Source organism: Electrona antarctica (genome assembly GCF_951216825.1).
Source record: "Electrona antarctica genome assembly, chromosome: 5".
Lineage (NCBI taxonomy): Eukaryota > Metazoa > Chordata > Actinopteri > Myctophiformes > Myctophidae > Electrona > Electrona antarctica.
This window is the reverse complement of record NC_136810.1, coordinates 51,934,086-51,953,454: the sequence shown is the minus strand read 5'-3', so window position 1 is coordinate 51,953,454 and position 19,369 is coordinate 51,934,086. Positions and strand designations below refer to the sequence as shown.

Below are 19,369 nucleotides of genomic sequence, written 5' to 3'. Positions count from 1 at the left end.
GTTTAACTTAAATAACTCAGAAACTACAAAACATTTCAAAGTAAAAACTTCCAGCATGTGTCTCCACAGAAAGCTGAATTATAAAAAGTGTGAATGGAGTTTCTAGGTGAAAGTGCTTTTTTGACGTGCCAATATCTGCCATTGAGCCCCATTGTAAATGTCTCAAATTTGAAAGCACTATATTTCTAAAACGATGAAACATTTCAAAGATTCCTTTTCAGGCAAACATGTCCACCGTAAGATGAACCTAAATAGGTTTGAATGGGGTTTCTAGTTGTAAGTATGTAGGACTAGTAGCATGCCAAAGTTTGTGCTATTGCCATTGGGAATGCATTGGGCGTTTAACTTAAATAACTCAGAAACTACAAAACATTTAAAGTAAAAAGTTCCAGCATGTGTCTCCACAGAAAGCTGAATTATAAAAAGTGTGAATGGAGTTTCTAGGTGAAAGTGCTTTTTTGACGTGCCAATATCTACCATTGAGCCCCATTGTAAATGTCTCAAATTTGAAAGCAATATATTTCTAAAACGATGAAACATTTCAAAGATTCCTTTTCAGGCAAACATGTCCACCGTAAGATGAACCTAAATAGGTTTGAATGGGGTTTCTAGTTGTAAGTATGTAGGACTAGTAGCATGCCAAAGTTTGTGCTATTGCCATTGGGAATGCATTGGGCGTTTAACTTAAATAACTCAGAAACTACAAAACATTTCAAAGTAAAAAGTTCCAGCATGTGTCTCCACAGAAAGCTGAATTATAAAAAGTGTGAATGGAGTTTCTAGGTGAAAGTGCTTTTTTGACGTGCCAATATCTGCCATTGAGCCCCATTGTAAATGTCTCAAATTTGAAAGCACTATATTTCTAAAACGATGAAACATTTCAAAGATTCCTTTTCAGGCAAACATGTCCACCGTAAGATGAACCTAAATAGGTTTGAATGGGGTTTCTAGTTGTAAGTATGTAGGACTAGTAGCATGCCAAAGTTTGTGCTATTGCCATTGGGAATGCATTGGGCGTTTAACTTAAATAACTCAGAAACTACAAAACATTTCAAAGTAAAAAGTTCCAGCATGTGTCTCCACAGAAAGCTGAATTATAAAAAAGTGTGAATGGAGTTTCTAGGTGAAAGTGCTTTTTTGACGTGCCAATATCTACCATTGAGCCCCATTGTAAATGTCTCAAATTTGAAAGCACTATATTTCTAAAACGATGAAACATTTCAAAGATTCCTTTTCAGGCAAACATGTCCACCGTATGATGAACCTAAATAGGTTTGAATGGGGTTTCTAGTTGTAAGTATGTAGGACTAGTAGCATGCCAAAGTTTGTGCTATTGCCATTGGGAATGCATTGGGCGTTTAACTTAAAAAACTCAGAAACTACAAAACATTTCAAAGTAAAAAGTTCCAGCATGTGTCTCCACAGAAAGCTGAATTATAAAAAGTGTGAATGGAGTTTCTAGGTGAATGAATTTTTGACGTGCCACTATCTGCCATTAGAAATTTCTCAAATTTAAAGCACTATATTTCTAAAACTATGAAACATTTCAAAGATTCCTTTTCAGGCAAACATGTCCACCGTAAGATGAACCTAAATAGGTTTGAATGGGGATTCTAGGTGTAAGTATGTAGGACTAGTAGCATGCCAAAGTTATAATTTTTTTCGGGCGGCTTACTATAGCATGTCGTTTTTCGTGATTTTGGACTTTTTGAAAAAAAGTTGAAAATCATGAAAAAACGACATACTATAGTTCATGGCTTCGGACGGCATACTATAGCATGTCGTTTTTCATGATTTTGGAGGATTTGAAAAAAAGATGAAAATCATGAAAAAACAACATACTATAGTCCATGGTTTGGGACGGCATAATATATTTTGTCATATTTTCATGATTTTGGGACACTATGTCAGAGCCAGGACTTGAACCTGCAGCCTCCTGATTACCAGGCAGGCTCTGTACCCAGTGAGCCACTGTGCATGCTGTTCTTAAAAGGCCGAATAGATAATGACAGAAGAGCCAGAGACTTGTTTCCATTGTGGTTCATAAACATTCGAACATAACAACAGCAAAAGAAACAATAGACAAATCTCCTGTTATTTTATTTTTTGTATTTTATTTTTGTATCAATGTTGTACTCAAAGGGAACAGCAGACTGTGTTGTGGCAGGTAGCAAGTAGATCAGTGACTTAGCACACTGGCTGCATGATCTGGAGATTGTGGGTTCAAACCCCACTCAAATCTTTACTTGCCAAAATCTGCCATTGACCCCCATTCTGAATTTCTCAAATTTAAAAGCACTATATTTCTAAAACGATGAAACATTTCAAAGATTCCTTTTCAGGCAAACATGTCCACCGTAAGATGAACCTAAATAGGTTTGAATGGGGTTTCTAGGTGTAAGTATGTAGGACTAGTAGCATGCCAAAGTTTGTGCTATTGCCATTGGGAATGCATTGGGCGTTTAACTTAAATAACTCAGAAACTACAAAACATTTCAAAGTAAAAAGTTCCAGCATGTGTCTCCACAGAAAGCTGAATTATAAAAAGTGTGAATGGAGTTTCTAGGTGAATTAATTTTTGACGTGCCACTATCTGCCATTAGAAATTTCTCAAATTTAAAGCACTATATTTCTAAAACTATGAAACATTTCAAAGAGTCCTTTTCAGGCAAACATGTCCACCATAAGATGAACCTAAATAGGTTTGAATGGGGATTCTAGGTGTAAGTATGTAGGACTAGTAGCATGCCAAAGTTTGTGCTATTGCCATTGGGAATGCATTGGGCGTTTAACTTAAATAACTCAGAAACTACAAAACATTTCAAAGTAAAAAGTTCCAGCATGTGTCTCCACAGAAAGCTGAATTATAAAAAGTGTGAATGGAGTTTCTAGGTGAAAGTGCTTTTTTGACGTGCCAATATCTACCATTGAGCCCCATTGTAAATGTCTCAAATTTGAAAGCAATATATTTCTAAAACGATGAAACATTTCAAAGATTCCTTTTCAGGCAAACATGTCCACCGTAAGATGAACCTAAATAGGTTTGAATGGGGTTTCTAGTTGTAAGTATGTAGGACTAGTAGCATGCCAAAGTTTGTGCTATTGCCATTGGGAATGCATTGGGCGTTTAACTTAAATAACTCAGAAACTACAAAACATTTCAAAGTAAAAAGTTCCAGCATGTGTCTCCACAGAAAGCTGAATTATAAAAAGTGTGAATGGAGTTTCTAGGTGAAAGTGCTTTTTTGACGTGCCAATATCTACCATTGAGCCCCATTGTAAATGTCTCAAATTTGAAAGCAATATATTTCTAAAACGATGAAACATTTCAAAGATTCCTTTTCAGGCAAACATGTCCACCGTAAGATGAACCTAAATAGGTTTGAATGGGGTTTCTAGTTGTAAGTATGTAGGACTAGTAGCATGCCAAAGTTTGTGCTATTGCCATTGGGAATGCATTGGGCGTTTAACTTAAATAACTCAGAAACTACAAAACATTTCAAAGTAAAAAGTTCCAGCATGTGTCTCCACAGAAAGCTGAATTATAAAAAGTGTGAATGGAGTTTCTAGGTGAAAGTGCTTTTTTGACGTGCCAATATCTGCCATTGAGCCCCATTGTAAATGTCTCAAATTTGAAAGCACTATATTTCTAAAACGATGAAACATTTCAAAGATTCCTTTTCAGGCAAACATGTCCACCGTAAGATGAACCTAAATAGGTTTGAATGGGGTTTCTAGTTTGAAGTATGTAGGACTAGTAGCATGCCAAAGTTTGTGCTATTGCCATTGGGAATGCATTGGGCGTTTAACTTAAATAACTCAGAAACTACAAAACATTTCAAAGTAAAAAGTTCCAGCATGTGTCTCCACAGAAAGCTGAATTATAAAAAAGTGTGAATGGAGTTTCTAGGTGAAAGTGCTTTTTTGACGTGCCAATATCTACCATTGAGCCCCATTGTAAATGTCTCAAATTTGAAAGCACTATATTTCTAAAACGATGAAACATTTCAAAGATTCCTTTTCAGGCAAACATGTCCACCGTAAGATGAACCTAAATAGGTTTGAATGGGGTTTCTAGTTGTAAGTATGTAGGACTAGTAGCATGCCAAAGTTTGTGCTATTGCCATTGGGAATGCATTGGGCGTTTAACTTAAAAAACTCAGAAACTACAAAACATTTCAAAGTAAAAAGTTCCAGCATGTGTCTCCACAGAAAGCTGAATTATAAAAAGTGTGAATGGAGTTTCTAGGTGAATGAATTTTTGACGTGCCACTATCTGCCATTAGAAATTTCTCAAATTTAAAGCACTATATTTCTAAAACTATGAAACATTTCAAAGATTCCTTTTCAGGCAAACATGTCCACCGTAAGATGAACCTAAATAGGTTTGAATGGGGATTCTAGGTGTAAGTATGTAGGACTAGTAGCATGCCAAAGTTATAATTTTTTTCGGACGGCTTACTATAGCATGTCGTTTTTCGTGATTTTGGACTTTTTGAAAAAAAGTTGAAAATCATGAAAAAACGACATACTATAGTTCATGGCTTCGGACGGCATACTATAGCATGTCGTTTTTCATGATTTTGGAGGATTTGAAAAAAAGATGAAAATCATGAAAAAACAACATACGTCCATGGTTTGGGACGGCATAATATATTTTGTCATATTTTCATGATTTTGGGACACTATGTCAGAGCCAGGACTTGAACCTGCAGCCTCCTGATTACCAGGCAGGCTCTGTACCCAGTGAGCCACTGTGCATGCTGTTCTTAAAAGGCCGAATAGATAATGACAGAAGAGCCAGAGACTTGTTTCCATTGTGGTTCATAAACATTCGAACATAACAACAGCAAAAGAAACAATAGACAAATCTCCTGTTATTTTATTTTTTGTATTTTATTTTTGTATCAATGTTGTACTCAAAGGGAACAGCAGACTGTGTTGTGGCAGGTAGCAAGTAGATCAGTGACTTAGCACACTGGCTGCATGATCTGGAGATTGTGGGTTCAAACCCCACTCAAATCTTTACTTGCCAAAATCTGCCATTGACCCCCATTCTGAATTTCTCAAATTTAAAAGCACTATATTTCTAAAACGATGAAACATTTCAAAGATTCCTTTTCAGGCAAACATGTCCACCGTAAGATGAACCTAAATAGGTTTGAATGGGGTTTCTAGGTGTAAGTATGTAGGACTAGTAGCATGCCAAAGTTTGTGCTATTGCCATTGGGAATGCATTGGGCGTTTAACTTAAATAACTCAGAAACTACAAAACATTTCAAAGTAAAAAGTTCCAGCATGTGTCTCCACAGAAAGCTGAATTATAAAAAGTGTGAATGGAGTTTATAGGTGAATGAATTTTTGACGTGCCACTATCTGCCATTAGAAATTTCTCAAATTTAAAGCACTATATTTCTAAAACTATGAAACATTTCAAAGAGTCCTTTTCAGGCAAACATGTCCACCATAAGATGAACCTAAATAGGTTTGAATGGGGATTCTAGGTGTAAGTATGTAGGACTAGTAGCATGCCAAAGTTTGTGCTATTGCCATTGGGAATGCATTGGGCGTTTAACTTAAATAACTCAGAAACTACAAAACATTTCAAAGTAAAAACTTCCAGCATGTGTCTCCACAGAAAGCTGAATTATAAAAAGTGTGAATGGAGTTTCTAGGTGAAAGTGCTTTTTTGACGTGCCAATATCTGCCATTGAGCCCCATTGTAAATGTCTCAAATTTGAAAGCACTATATTTCTAAAACGATGAAACATTTCAAAGATTCCTTTTCAAGCAAACATGTCCACCGTAAGATGAACCTAAATAGGTTTGAATGGGGTTTCTAGTTGTAAGTATGTAGGACTAGTAGCATGCCAAAGTTTGTGCTATTGCCATTGGGAATGCATTGGGCGTTTAACTTAAATAACTCAGAAACTACAAAACATTTCAAAGTAAAAACTTCCAGCATGTGTCTCCACAGAAAGCTGAATTATAAAAAGTGTGAATGGAGTTTCTAGGTGAAAGTGCTTTTTTGACGTGCCAATATCTACCATTGAGCCCCATTGTAAATGTCTCAAATTTGAAAGCAATATATTTCTAAAACGATGAAACATTTCAAAGATTCCTTTTCAGGCAAACATGTCCACCGTAAGATGAACCTAAATAGGTTTGAATGGGGTTTCTAGTTGTAAGTATGTAGGACTAGTAGCATGCCAAAGTTTGTGCTATTGCCATTGGGAATGCATTGGGCGTTTAACTTAAATAACTCAGAAACTACAAAACATTTCAAAGTAAAAAGTTCCAGCATGTGTCTCCACAGAAAGCTGAATTATAAAAAGTGTGAATGGAGTTTCTAGGTGAAAGTGCTTTTTTGACGTGCCAATATCTGCCATTGAGCCCCATTGTAAATGTCTCAAATTTGAAAGCACTATATTTCTAAAACGATGAAACATTTCAAAGATTCCTTTTCAGGCAAACATGTCCACCGTAAGATGAACCTAAATAGGTTTGAATGGGGTTTCTAGTTGTAAGTATGTAGGACTAGTAGCATGCCAAAGTTTGTGCTATTGCCATTGGGAATGCATTGGGCGTTTAACTTAAATAACTCAGAAACTACAAAACATTTCAAAGTAAAAAGTTCCAGCATGTGTCTCCACAGAAAGCTGAATTATAAAAAAGTGTGAATGGAGTTTCTAGGTGAAAGTGCTTTTTTGACGTGCCAATATCTACCATTGAGCCCCATTGTAAATGTCTCAAATTTGAAAGCACTATATTTCTAAAACGATGAAACATTTCAAAGATTCCTTTTCAGGCAAACATGTCCACCGTAAGATGAACCTAAATAGGTTTGAATGGGGTTTCTAGTTGTAAGTATGTAGGACTAGTAGCATGCCAAAGTTTGTGCTATTGCCATTGGGAATGCATTGGGCGTTTAACTTAAAAAACTCAGAAACTACAAAACATTTCAAAGTAAAAAGTTCCAGCATGTGTCTCCACAGAAAGCTGAATTATAAAAAGTGTGAATGGAGTTTCTAGGTGAATGAATTTTTGACGTGCCACTATCTGCCATTAGAAATTTCTCAAATTTAAAGCACTATATTTCTAAAACTATGAAACATTTCAAAGATTCCTTTTCAGGCAAACATGTCCACCGTAAGATGAACCTAAATAGGTTTGAATGGGGATTCTAGGTGTAAGTATGTAGGACTAGTAGCATGCCAAAGTTATAATTTTTTTCGGACGGCTTACTATAGCATGTCGTTTTTCGTGATTTTGGACTTTTTGAAAAAAAGTTGAAAATCATGAAAAAACGACATACTATAGTTCATGGCTTCGGACGGCATACTATAGCATGTCGTTTTTCATGATTTTGGAGGATTTGAAAAAAAGATGAAAATCATGAAAAAACAACATACTATAGTCCATGGTTTGGGACGGCATAATATATTTTGTCATATTTTCATGATTTTGGGACACTATGTCAGAGCCAGGACTTGAACCTGCAGCCTCCTGATTACCAGGCAGGCTCTGTACCCAGTGAGCCACTGTGCATGCTGTTCTTAAAAGGCCGAATAGATAATGACAGAAGAGCCAGAGACTTGTTTCCATTGTGGTTCATAAACATTCGAACATAACAACAGCAAAAGAAACAATAGACAAATCTCCTGTTATTTTATTTTTTGTATTTTATTTTTGTATCAATGTTGTACTCAAAGGGAACAGCAGACTGTGTTGTGGCAGGTAGCAAGTAGATCAGTGACTTAGCACACTGGCTGCATGATCTGGAGATTGTGGGTTCAAACCCCACTCAAATCTTTACTTGCCAAAATCTGCCATTGACCCCCATTCTGAATTTCTCAAATTTAAAAGCACTATATTTCTAAAACGATGAAACATTTCAAAGATTCCTTTTCAGGCAAACATGTCCACCGTAAGATGAACCTAAATAGGTTTGAATGGGGTTTCTAGGTGTAAGTATGTAGGACTAGTAGCATGCCAAAGTTTGTGCTATTGCCATTGGGAATGCATTGGGCGTTTAACTTAAATAACTCAGAAACTACAAAACATTTCAAAGTAAAAAGTTCCAGCATGTGTCTCCACAGAAAGCTGAATTATAAAAAGTGTGAATGGAGTTTCTAGGTGAATGAATTTTTGACGTGCCACTATCTGCCATTAGAAATTTCTCAAATTTAAAGCACTATATTTCTAAAACTATGAAACATTTCAAAGAGTCCTTTTCAGGCAAACATGTCCACCATAAGATGAACCTAAATAGGTTTGAATGGGGATTCTAGGTGTAAGTATGTAGGACTAGTAGCATGCCAAAGTTTGTGCTATTGCCATTGGGAATGCATTGGGCGTTTAACTTAAATAACTCAGAAACTACAAAACATTTCAAAGTAAAAAGTTCCAGCATGTGTCTCCACAGAAAGCTGAATTATAAAAAGTGTGAATGGAGTTTCTAGGTGAAAGTGCTTTTTTGACGTGCCAATATCTGCCATTGAGCCCCATTGTAAATGTCTCAAATTTGAAAGCACTATATTTCTAAAACGATGAAACATTTCAAAGATTGCTTTTCAAGCAAACATGTCCACCGTAAGATGAACCTAAATAGGTTTGAATGGGGTTTCTAGTTGTAAGTATGTAGGACTAGTAGCATGCCAAAGTTTGTGCTATTGCCATTGGGAATGCATTGGGCGTTTAACTTAAATAACTCAGAAACTACAAAACATTTCAAAGTAAAAAGTTCCAGCATGTGTCTCCACAGAAAGCTGAATTATAAAAAGTGTGAATGGAGTTTCTAGGTGAAAGTGCTTTTTTGACGTGCCAATATCTGCCATTGAGCCCCATTGTAAATGTCTCAAATTTGAAAGCACTATATTTCTAAAACGATGAAACATTTCAAAGATTCCTTTTCAGGCAAACATGTCCACCGTAAGATGAACCTAAATAGGTTTGAATGGGGTTTCTAGTTGTAAGTATGTAGGACTAGTAGCATGCCAAAGTTTGTGCTATTGCCATTGGGAATGCATTGGGCGTTTAACTTAAATAACTCAGAAACTACAAAACATTTCAAAGTAAAAAGTTCCAGCATGTGTCTCCACAGAAAGCTGAATTATAAAAAGTGTGATTGGAGTTTCTAGGTGAATTAATTTTTGACATGCCACTATCTGCCATTAGAAGTTTCTCAAATTTAATGCACTATATTTCTAAAACGATGAAACATTTCAAAGATTCCTTTTCAGGCAAACATGTCCACCGTAAGATGAACCTAAATAGGTTTGAATGGGGTTTCTAGGTGTAAGTATGTAGGACTAGTAGCATGCCAAAGTTTGTGCTATTGCCATTGAGAATGCATTGGGCGTTTAAGTTAAATAACTCAGAAACTACAAAACATTTCAAAGTAAAAAGTTCCAGCATGTGTCTCCACAGACAGCTGAATTATAAAAAGTGTGAATGGAGTTTCTAGGTGAAAGTGACTTTTTGACGTGCCATAGAGCTTCCATTGAGCCCCATTATAAATGTCACAAATTTGAAAGCACTATATTTCTAAAACTATGAAACATTTCAAAGATTCCTTTTCAGGCAAACATGTCCACCGTAAGATGAACCTAAATAGGTTTGAATGGGGTTTCTAGGTTTAAGAATGTAGGACTAGTAGCATGCCAAAGTTTGTGCTATTGCCATTGAGAATGCATTGGGCGTTTAAGTTAAATAACTCAGAAACTACAAATCATTTCAAACTAAAAAGTTCCAGCATGTGTTTCCACAGTAAGCTGAATTATAAAAAGTGTGAATGGAGTTTCTAGGTGAAAGTGACTTTTTGTCGTGCCATAGAGCTGCCATTGAGCCCCATTATAAATGTCTCAATTTTGAAAGCACTATATTTCTAAAACTATGAAACAGTTTAAAGATTCCTTTTCAGGCAAACATGTCCACCGTAAGATGAACCTAAATAGGTTTGAATGGGGTTTCTAGTTGTAAGTATGTAGGACTAGTAGCATGCCAAAGTTTGTGCTATTGCCATTGGGAATGCATTGGGCGTTTAACTTAAATAACTCAGAAACTACAAAACATTTCAAAGTAAAAAGTTCCAGCATGTGTCTCCACAGAAAGCTGAATTATAAAAAGTGTGAATGGAGTTTCTAGGTGAAAGTGCTTTTTTGACGTGCCAATATCTGCCATTGAGCCCCATTGTAAATGTCTCAAATTTGAAAGCACTATATTTCTAAAACGATGAAACATTTCAAAGATTCCTTTTCAGGCAAACATGTCCACCGTAAGATGAACCTAAATAGGTTTGAATGGGGTTTCTAGTTGTAAGTATGTAGGACTAGTAGCATGCCAAAGTTTGTGCTATTGCCATTGGGAATGCATTGGGCGTTTAACTTAAATAACTCAGAAACTACAAAACATTTCAAAGTAAAAAGTTCCAGCATGTGTCTCCACAGAAAGCTGAATTATAAAAAGTGTGATTGGAGTTTCTAGGTGAATTAATTTTTGACATGCCACTATCTGCCATTAGAAGTTTCTCAAATTTAAAGCACTATATTTCTAAAACGATGAAACATTTCAAAGATTCCTTTTCAGGCAAACATGTCCACCGTAAGATGAACCTAAATAGGTTTGAATGGGGTTTCTAGGTTTAAGAATGTAGGACTAGTAGCATGCCAAAGTTTGTGCTATTGCCATTGAGAATGCATTGGGCGTTTAAGTTAAATAACTCAGAAACTACAAATCATTTCAAACTAAAAAGTTCCAGCATGTGTTTCCACAGTAAGCTGAATTATAAAAAGTGTGAATGGAGTTTCTAGGTGAAAGTGACTTTTTGTCGTGCCATAGAGCTGCCATTGAGCCCCATTATAAATGTCTCAATTTTGAAAGCACTATATTTCTAAAACTATGAAACAGTTTAAAGATTCCTTTTCAGGCAAACATGTCCACCGTAAGATGAACCTAAATAGGTTTGAATGGGGTTTCTAGTTGTAAGTATGTAGGACTAGTAGCATGCCAAAGTTTGTGCTATTGCCATTGGGAATGCATTGGGCGTTTAACTTAAATAACTCAGAAACTACAAAACATTTCAAAGTAAAAAGTTCCAGCATGTGTCTCCACAGAAAGCTGAATTATAAAAAGTGTGAATGGAGTTTCTAGGTGAAAGTGCTTTTTTGACGTGCCAATATCTGCCATTGAGCCCCATTGTAAATGTCTCAAATTTGAAAGCACTATATTTCTAAAACGATGAAACATTTCAAAGATTCCTTTTCAGGCAAACATGTCCACCGTAAGATGAACCTAAATAGGTTTGAATGGGGTTTCTAGTTGTAAGTATGTAGGACTAGTAGCATGCCAAAGTTTGTGCTATTGCCATTGGGAATGCATTGGGCGTTTAACTTAAATAACTCAGAAACTACAAAACATTTCAAAGTAAAAAGTTCCAGCATGTGTCTCCACAGAAAGCTGAATTATAAAAAGTGTGATTGGAGTTTCTAGGTGAATTAATTTTTGACATGCCACTATCTGCCATTAGAAGTTTCTCAAATTTAAAGCACTATATTTCTAAAACGATGAAACATTTCAAAGATTCCTTTTCAGGCAAACATGTCCACCGTAAGATGAACCTAAATAGGTTTGAATGGGGTTTCTAGGTGTAAGTATGTAGGACTAGTAGCATGCCAAAGTTTGTGCTATTGCCATTGAGAATGCATTGGGCGTTTAAGTTAAATAACTCAGAAACTACAAAACATTTCAAAGTAAAAAGTTCCAGCATGTGTCTCCACAGACAGCTGAATTATAAAAAGTGTGAATGGAGTTTCTAGGTGAAAGTGACTTTTTGACGTGCCATAGAGCTTCCATTGAGCCCCATTATAAATGTCACAAATTTGAAAGCACTATATTTCTAAAACTATGAAACATTTCAAAGATTCCTTTTCAGGCAAACATGTCCACCGTAAGATGAACCTAAATAGGTTTGAATGGGGTTTCTAGGTTTAAGAATGTAGGACTAGTAGCATGCCAAAGTTTGTGCTATTGCCATTGAGAATGCATTGGGCGTTTAAGTTAAATAACTCAGAAACTACAAATCATTTCAAACTAAAAAGTTCCAGCATGTGTTTCCACAGTAAGCTGAATTATAAAAAGTGTGAATGGAGTTTCTAGGTGAAAGTGACTTTTTGTCGTGCCATAGAGCTGCCATTGAGCCCCATTATAAATGTCTCAATTTTGAAAGCACTATATTTCTAAAACTATGAAACATTTTAAAGATTCCTTTTCAGGCAAACATGTCCACCGTAAGATGAACCTAAATAGGTTTGAATGGGGTTTCTAGGTGTAAGAATGTAGGACTAGTAGCATGCCAAAGTTTGTGCTATTGCCATTGAGAATGCATTGGGCGTTTAAGTTAAATAACTCAGAAACTACAAAACATTTCAAAGTAAAACGTTCCAGCATGTGTCTCCACATTAAGCTGAATTATAAAAGGTGTAAATGGTAAAATGGTAAATGGTGCATTTATATATGTATATGTGTATGTATATATTTATATGTAAAAGTGTGAATGGAGGTGAAAATGATTTTTGAACATTTTCAGCTATTTTTGTGCAGTTATTGACCCAAAATAGAGTCAAGATGTGCTTGAATCTTCATAACTAATTATCCTAATCGTATGGAAACATGTGTTCCATTTGTCCCTGTAGGTTGTTTATGTCAATAGTTATGCTGTTTTCTCTTGTCTCTTCATTTGCATATTTAGGTAGGGTATGTGTAAGAAAGGGTTAAAAATGAACCCATTGGGACATCATTTTTTCTTGTTACCTGGCAGAATCCTAAAATAGACCCTTCAATGAATCAGAAAAAAGCAGGTTGCGTTAAAAGATCCACCCTATGCGAGTGAACCCCCCGTTCCATCTAGACTAATAGGACCTTTTTGGCCAGCGCAGTGGTCACACTTGTAGACACAACCAATTCTTAAGTAACTAAGCCTTGCCGAGCCATGAGGCCCATACTATAGGGCAGGATCTATCTCCTGTTTCTGTAGCGTGAGGCAGCTTGATTAAGTACACCATGTCGCAGGGACTTACACCCAATCCAACCCTTGATACTGAGTTCCAACTCAGGGAGGCACTGGGTCCCATTTTTCAGAGTCTTTGGTATGACCTGGCCGGGGATCGAACCCCCGACCTCCCAGTCTCAGGGCGGACATATGCGGACAGTCAGGGTCGACACTATGGGCAATTCAGGCTGCTGACCTGCTACAACCTAATCACGGGTGATTTTTTATCTCTTACTGTCTTGAATGCTTATATGATATCTAAATGTTTTGCCCCCTTTCACAGGTTCTGATGTGCAGCTGTTTTTTCCCTGTGTACTGTGGAATGGTTCCTCCCTCATACCGTGGAGTAGTGAGTTGACTTATATCATATGGGCTATGTGCGTGACATCATAATACCCAGAAGTCATGAAGGAACGTGTACTGAGTGGCAAAAAACGACTTTCTGGCCTTGATAGTCCATACATCCAAACAGAAAGGTCGATCCCATCTGATTGCATTAAACGACATTAAACTCACTTTGACATTCGATTTGCCACTCAATTTATGCATGCGCATACCCTCTACGGTCTATAGCATATTTACAAGCTTGTAGATCGGCTTGTAAATCTGCTATTATCAGCGAATATATTTGGTGTAGAGGGGAAACAAGGAGCAAGCCAAATACAGACGACCGAGGTACGCTCATTGATCCTTGATCTACAAGCTCATAGCGCAGCACCGAGTGCCGCGCTACGAGCTTGTAGGTCTGCTATTTTTGAAAAATCGAAGAACGACTGACATAGAAACATAGCTTTTTCAGAAAACTGTCAGGATTTAGAAGACATTTTTAGAATCTGATCTCAGGTCAAAATGGGTTAAGCCGTATATTACTCATACGATAAATAGCAAAAATAGCAGATCTACAAGACGTGTTGTGACTTGTGAGCATTGTGAGTGTTGCAATGTGGTGTTTTTGAAACTGTTTGAATGTTTTTGTAAGATTTGGAGAACCTTCAAAGTGATTGTGCCGTGTGTCTCCATCCCCCTCTCTCCCCTCAGTGGTACATGGATGGAGCGCTGAGCAACAACATGCCGCTCAGTGAGCAGAGAAACACCATCACTCTGGCTCCCTTCTCCGGCGAGAGTGACATCTGTCCCAGAGAGGGACGGCACAACTTCCTGGAGGTTAACGCTTACAACGTCAGCATCCAGATCAACACAGGCAACGTGCACAGGGTCAAGACCTCTTTCTGCCCTCCAGAGCCTAAGGTCACGTATGTGTCAGCCTTTGGCACGCAGCGCTGCTCCCCTTGTTTAGCTAGTTTTAGATTTGTCTAATTTAGCTATAGTGAGTCGGTGGCACAGTCGGTAGTGCTGTCGCCTCACAGCTAGAAGGTCGATTCCCGCTGGGGACGTCCTCCACGTCATCAGTGCCCATACCCGAGGTGGGGTTGGCGAAAGGGCCTAGGGTACCCTCACAAAAAGTAATCCTGGTCTCTAAAACTACCTCCCCCTGGCCAGCCGGGGCGCCTGATGGAGAGGAAAGGAACTGGTCGGAATAACGTGTTCCTTCCACGCGCTACGCCCGGCCAGGGAAATTCCCCCCTGTCAGGTGAAAAGAAGCAGCTTGGACTCCTCATGCATAGAAGGAGGCATGAGGTCAGTCCACTGCCCCCCAGGTTGGCAGAGGAAGTGTAGCGCCCAGGATTACATTAGATAATTGGCACTGGGTGAAAAAAACTGGGTTACAAAATTGTGGGATAAAAATTATAGAAAAAGAAAATTAGCTATAGTGAAAAGAGAACCATGCAGGCAAAAGGAGAAATTACTTGTTTGTCCAAATGTCTTTGGCCGTGTTGAAACATCTCTCTCACTGCCTCAACGTCATTTTTGATGAGTGCTGTTTAACTCAACAGAAGTTGGCTGAGATCTGTCACTATGGCTACATGGACGCTCTTCACTTTCTGAGAGAGAACGGTGAATGACCTCTTCCTACTTTTCGAATGACTCAATTTCAATATTGGGGGTTGTGGTAATCAATTGAAATTAAGAATACTTTAAATGAATAAATAAGGATTGATGAGGTACAAAACTGTATGGAAGTGTTACAGTTAGTTGTGATGAATTTTAAAGATTCACCACATGAGCAGCAAGTGTTTAGAAGACCTGATGTATGCTGGAATTAGCCTGGCTAATAAACCAGACCGAATCAGCCGTTGGCAAAAAAAAAAAGCCTGCCGGTGGATTACGGTCTGGAGAGGCTCAATTGTACGCCCATTTCCTACACCAGAGAACTGGTGAACCCGCCCCCCGGGAAACAAGATCCATACACAGCATCTCCAGACTCAAATACCACACGACAGTGTGATTTGAGTCTGGCTTATTAGCCAGGCTATGCTGGAATAGCAGGCCGACTAGATACGAGTCACATAAAATAAGTTGATTTTCATCCCTAGACCCATGTTATCTTCTGAATGAGGTGTATCATATCATGTCCATTACAGGGTTCCTCAGTGTCCGGGCTGAGGCAGAAGCCCCTAAACCCCTGTGCTGTGAGCTGGTGACTGAAGAAGAGACACAGTCCAGACAAAAGCAGCCTCAGAAACACCACCACTGGTGGCTGGACCACACAGTGATACACAACCTCCCTGTCAGTGTTAAGAAAGGTAAGAAGTCACAGTGCAGGACGCAAAGTGAGTTTCTACTGCCCAGTTCCTCCCATCACATTGATCACTAGTAGTCAAATTTTACAATGAGGAAAACTGAAATGGCACCGTATGTCACGAATAAAGTATGAGTCTGATGAGACCTACACCCTAATAGCATTAAAGGGAAACATGTTGTTGTGCTAACATTCCATTGGAGCCTTATGATATTGCTCCCATGCTGATGCTTGCCCATGAAATGCATCACAGGAATTGTAGGAACACAGAACAATATTGTCTCTTTCAAAATGTTGGTGTGTCTTTAGTGTTGTTTCATATGGTCATCCACTTATTTCTCCCTCGTTTCCAATTGGCTCCAAATGGAGTCGTTCCCCATGTGTAAAGTCACTGTTGGGCTTGGCGAGGGTTAAACCACCACGTATCACATTCAAACTCTTTAAACATTCTATGGTTTCATCATGTTCAGAGATTAACTTAGTTTATTTTTTCCATCTTTTTTGGTATTAGGTGTTTGGGTCAATTGAAAATTAAGTCCATGGTAATACCAGCATGTGTGTGTGTGTGTGTGTGTGTGTGTCAGTGCTGTGTGAGTCGTGTAAGAGCCATACAGGAGCTGATCGGTTGAAAGAGTTGCTGCCAGTCAAGGTGTTGACCTACCTGCTGTTTCCCTTCATTCTGCTGGTGGAACTGACCTTTATACTGGCTAAAAGGTAAGACACACTGAGCACAGAATGGTTCCTCTCAACTAACTAGAGGTCCTGTAGGACCAATGTCTTTATTTATAACCATCTGGTCTGATGTTGTGTGGTTTTGTGGCTGTACAAAGACTGTTGACCATAGTTGGAGACTACTACAGGCAGATGTGGATGGCTACAGACAAACAGGCCAACAGGTGAGTGCACAACTCGGCTCGCATGCAGTCCTGCCGTTTACATAATCCTATTTGTTTCACTCTGGATGTATTGCTACAGTAAATCAGATCAAAATTTGAATAGGTGCTTCAGCACACTCAGGTTTCTTGTGTCATGTGATTGTTACATAGTGTTGAGTTGTGAAGATAGAAGGATTACACTCAGTAAAATGAGTGACAATGAAGAACACAGATGAAGGCTGTAGGGCTACTACCTATAAAATTAAATCTCTATACTTGAAATCTTTCAAGACAGATTCTGGCAGCACCACTGCCCTAAACATGTAGTGTTGTCATTAGTAGGAAAAAACACAGAAGCACCCGGGAGGAGGTGGACAAACAAAAGGGAGGACTGAAGAGTTCCCGTTTCTACACAAAAAAACGAAGTGGTGCCCCTAACTGCTGATAAACATCAGTCTCATTCCAGCAGTCTGTCCTTCAGGCCAGGGACTCTCTATGAACAGAAGGGAGGAGTACACCTTCCTCCTTTGACCATACTTCCACCTCCAGAAATGACTTCTACCTGGACACCAATTATAACCTGGAGGAGCATCTTTCCCCGACGGCAGCTACAACCCACAACACCAACCTCCACCCGTCCCACTATCTCTACCTCAACAAGTAGAACCACCTACCCCACCGCCTAGGACCACTCATCCCACTATCCCAACACCTAGCTAGAACCACTTATCCCACTACAATACCTAGCACTGCCCACCATACTGCCCTAAGACCTACAAACACCCATTCCTCTGCTAAAAGCAGGGTTTGGCAGCAGCGCTTCATTGTCCAAAGCATCTGGCAGTTTAAACTAAAGCACAGAGGTAAATGGAAAGCAGTAAACTACAGCTGTCAGTAAAATGCTCTTAAAATGGATAATGGCATATCTTTGATACATTTGTGAATATTGTTTGGTAATAAAGTGACGTATGGTTATGGTTGGTGAATAATGGTTACCATGTAACAATAAAATATAAATAAGTATATCGCTTTAAATCTCCATTATGCAATGCAGTTGCACGGCTCTTGACTATAAACGAGGTACATCAGGCATTGACACCAAGGGTTGCCCACCTGCCCCTGGCAGGTAAATAAAACTTTCGGGCAGGTGGAGTTTGCTTTCAGGTTGCCCGACCGGGCAAGTGCTCATTTGAGGGGGGACACAACCGTTTAAACACAACACAAGATATGTCTACTTGAATGTGGCCAGAGTGCTCTGTCTTCTGGTCTGTGGAATGTAAAAGAAAAAGCATTGTTTACCTATAATTTGCTGTTTTCATTATTGCTACACTTAAAAATATACATGAAAGAACCGTGAACCCATCATATAGCTATTTATTACACGGCTTGGTTGAATGCTTGATTCTGATTGGTCAATCGTCAAATTCAGCTGTGTTTTATTTCTGGACAATGACCACTCCGCTCTATAACAGACCTATGTCTAATCAAAGCCTCAGAGCACCTGGCTGCAGCCGTTGCGCTGCTTGGATTTAATGCTGTACCCAACATGACAGCCATGTAAACTAACACACAATGTCATTTAACTAAACCTGCTTTCAAGAATGTTGTTGAAAACATTTGAAGCGAGAAATAGACGATGCTCTAGCCTCTACCCGAAAATAGATTCCATTTGATCAACACTCCTTGTTTCCGAGCCTCTGCGGGGCCAACTTGGAATCCTTTTATTACCGTAAGCAAGGAAATACGTGTTGGGTCAATTTATTAATTTGTGTATTAAGTAGCCGTATAATAAGCGGGATCATGTTTGGCTGCGTGGTCATTGTTTATAGATAAATCACCCTGTCAGTGATTTATCAACAATGACCACGGAGCCATACATTATCCCTTATGTATTTGGCATACAAAATTGAACGTTCCGATTCCCAAGCAGCGGCTGTACTGAGCCACTGCCGCCCGAGTAGAAACACTGGCTGGCTTGATTCATACATTTTTGGGGGGACTTAACATGTTATGGTGATGACGTAAGATTACTTCCATTAAATTAAAAAATATCTAAAATCATAGAATAGGTCAATTGTAGAATGAGGGTAAACATAAGCCATAATATATACACACTATATAAAAAAAAACATTTTAATGAAAACAAACAAAAGCTCCATAAACATCCTTGTGAATGACATTTTCATAATACATTAAAAACGTGATTCAAAACAATTCTAAAGGAAAAACAATAGTTAGCACCCGTTTGAGTTACGCAACTCTGATAAAAGGTTTCTGCAAGAATCACAAAAAGATCCATGAGCAAAACACACTCACATGAGGCCTCAGTGGCAAGTGGAATCAAAAGCAGTCAAGTGTCAAAATGGATCGTTTCAGAATAAAAACCAAAAAGAAACTTCGTCGCTTGCCGAGACCGCTTGTAGGATTACACATAAGAAATCTTACCAGAATTCGAGTGACTGCTGGTAATGATACCAGTCATGTGTCTCTAACAACCAAGGATGAATAGGCCTATCTCACAGAATTTCCCCGCCCCCTTAATACGCCCCCTTTCGGTGTTAGTGGTGATAGCGTGACGTCACTCCATAGACGCTACATGTTAACAGAGGTAATTTAAGAAGTCTACAACTTTTGTTTTCTCAAGGTAAGGTTTGTTCTGTTTGAGCTGATTTACCAACTTGTTTGCTTCATAATAATATTGGTCTGTCACATTTTTACATTAGAAAATGTACTTAGATTCTCCAGAGAAAAAAACGTAAATGCTAATGTTAAATGACACCACTATTTACCGGAAGTGGGCGTGGA

The 19,369-nt window shown here is 38.4% G+C and overlaps 1 protein-coding gene across 1 annotated transcript in view; it reads left to right on the top strand.

Annotated features, from left to right (window-relative positions):
* The window catches only part of LOC306924035 (patatin-like phospholipase domain-containing protein 2), a gene marked incomplete at both ends in the record, with an annotated part of 128,566 nt that overhangs the window by 46,263 nt on the left and 62,934 nt on the right, over positions 1-19,369 (top strand). The window lies entirely within an intron of this gene.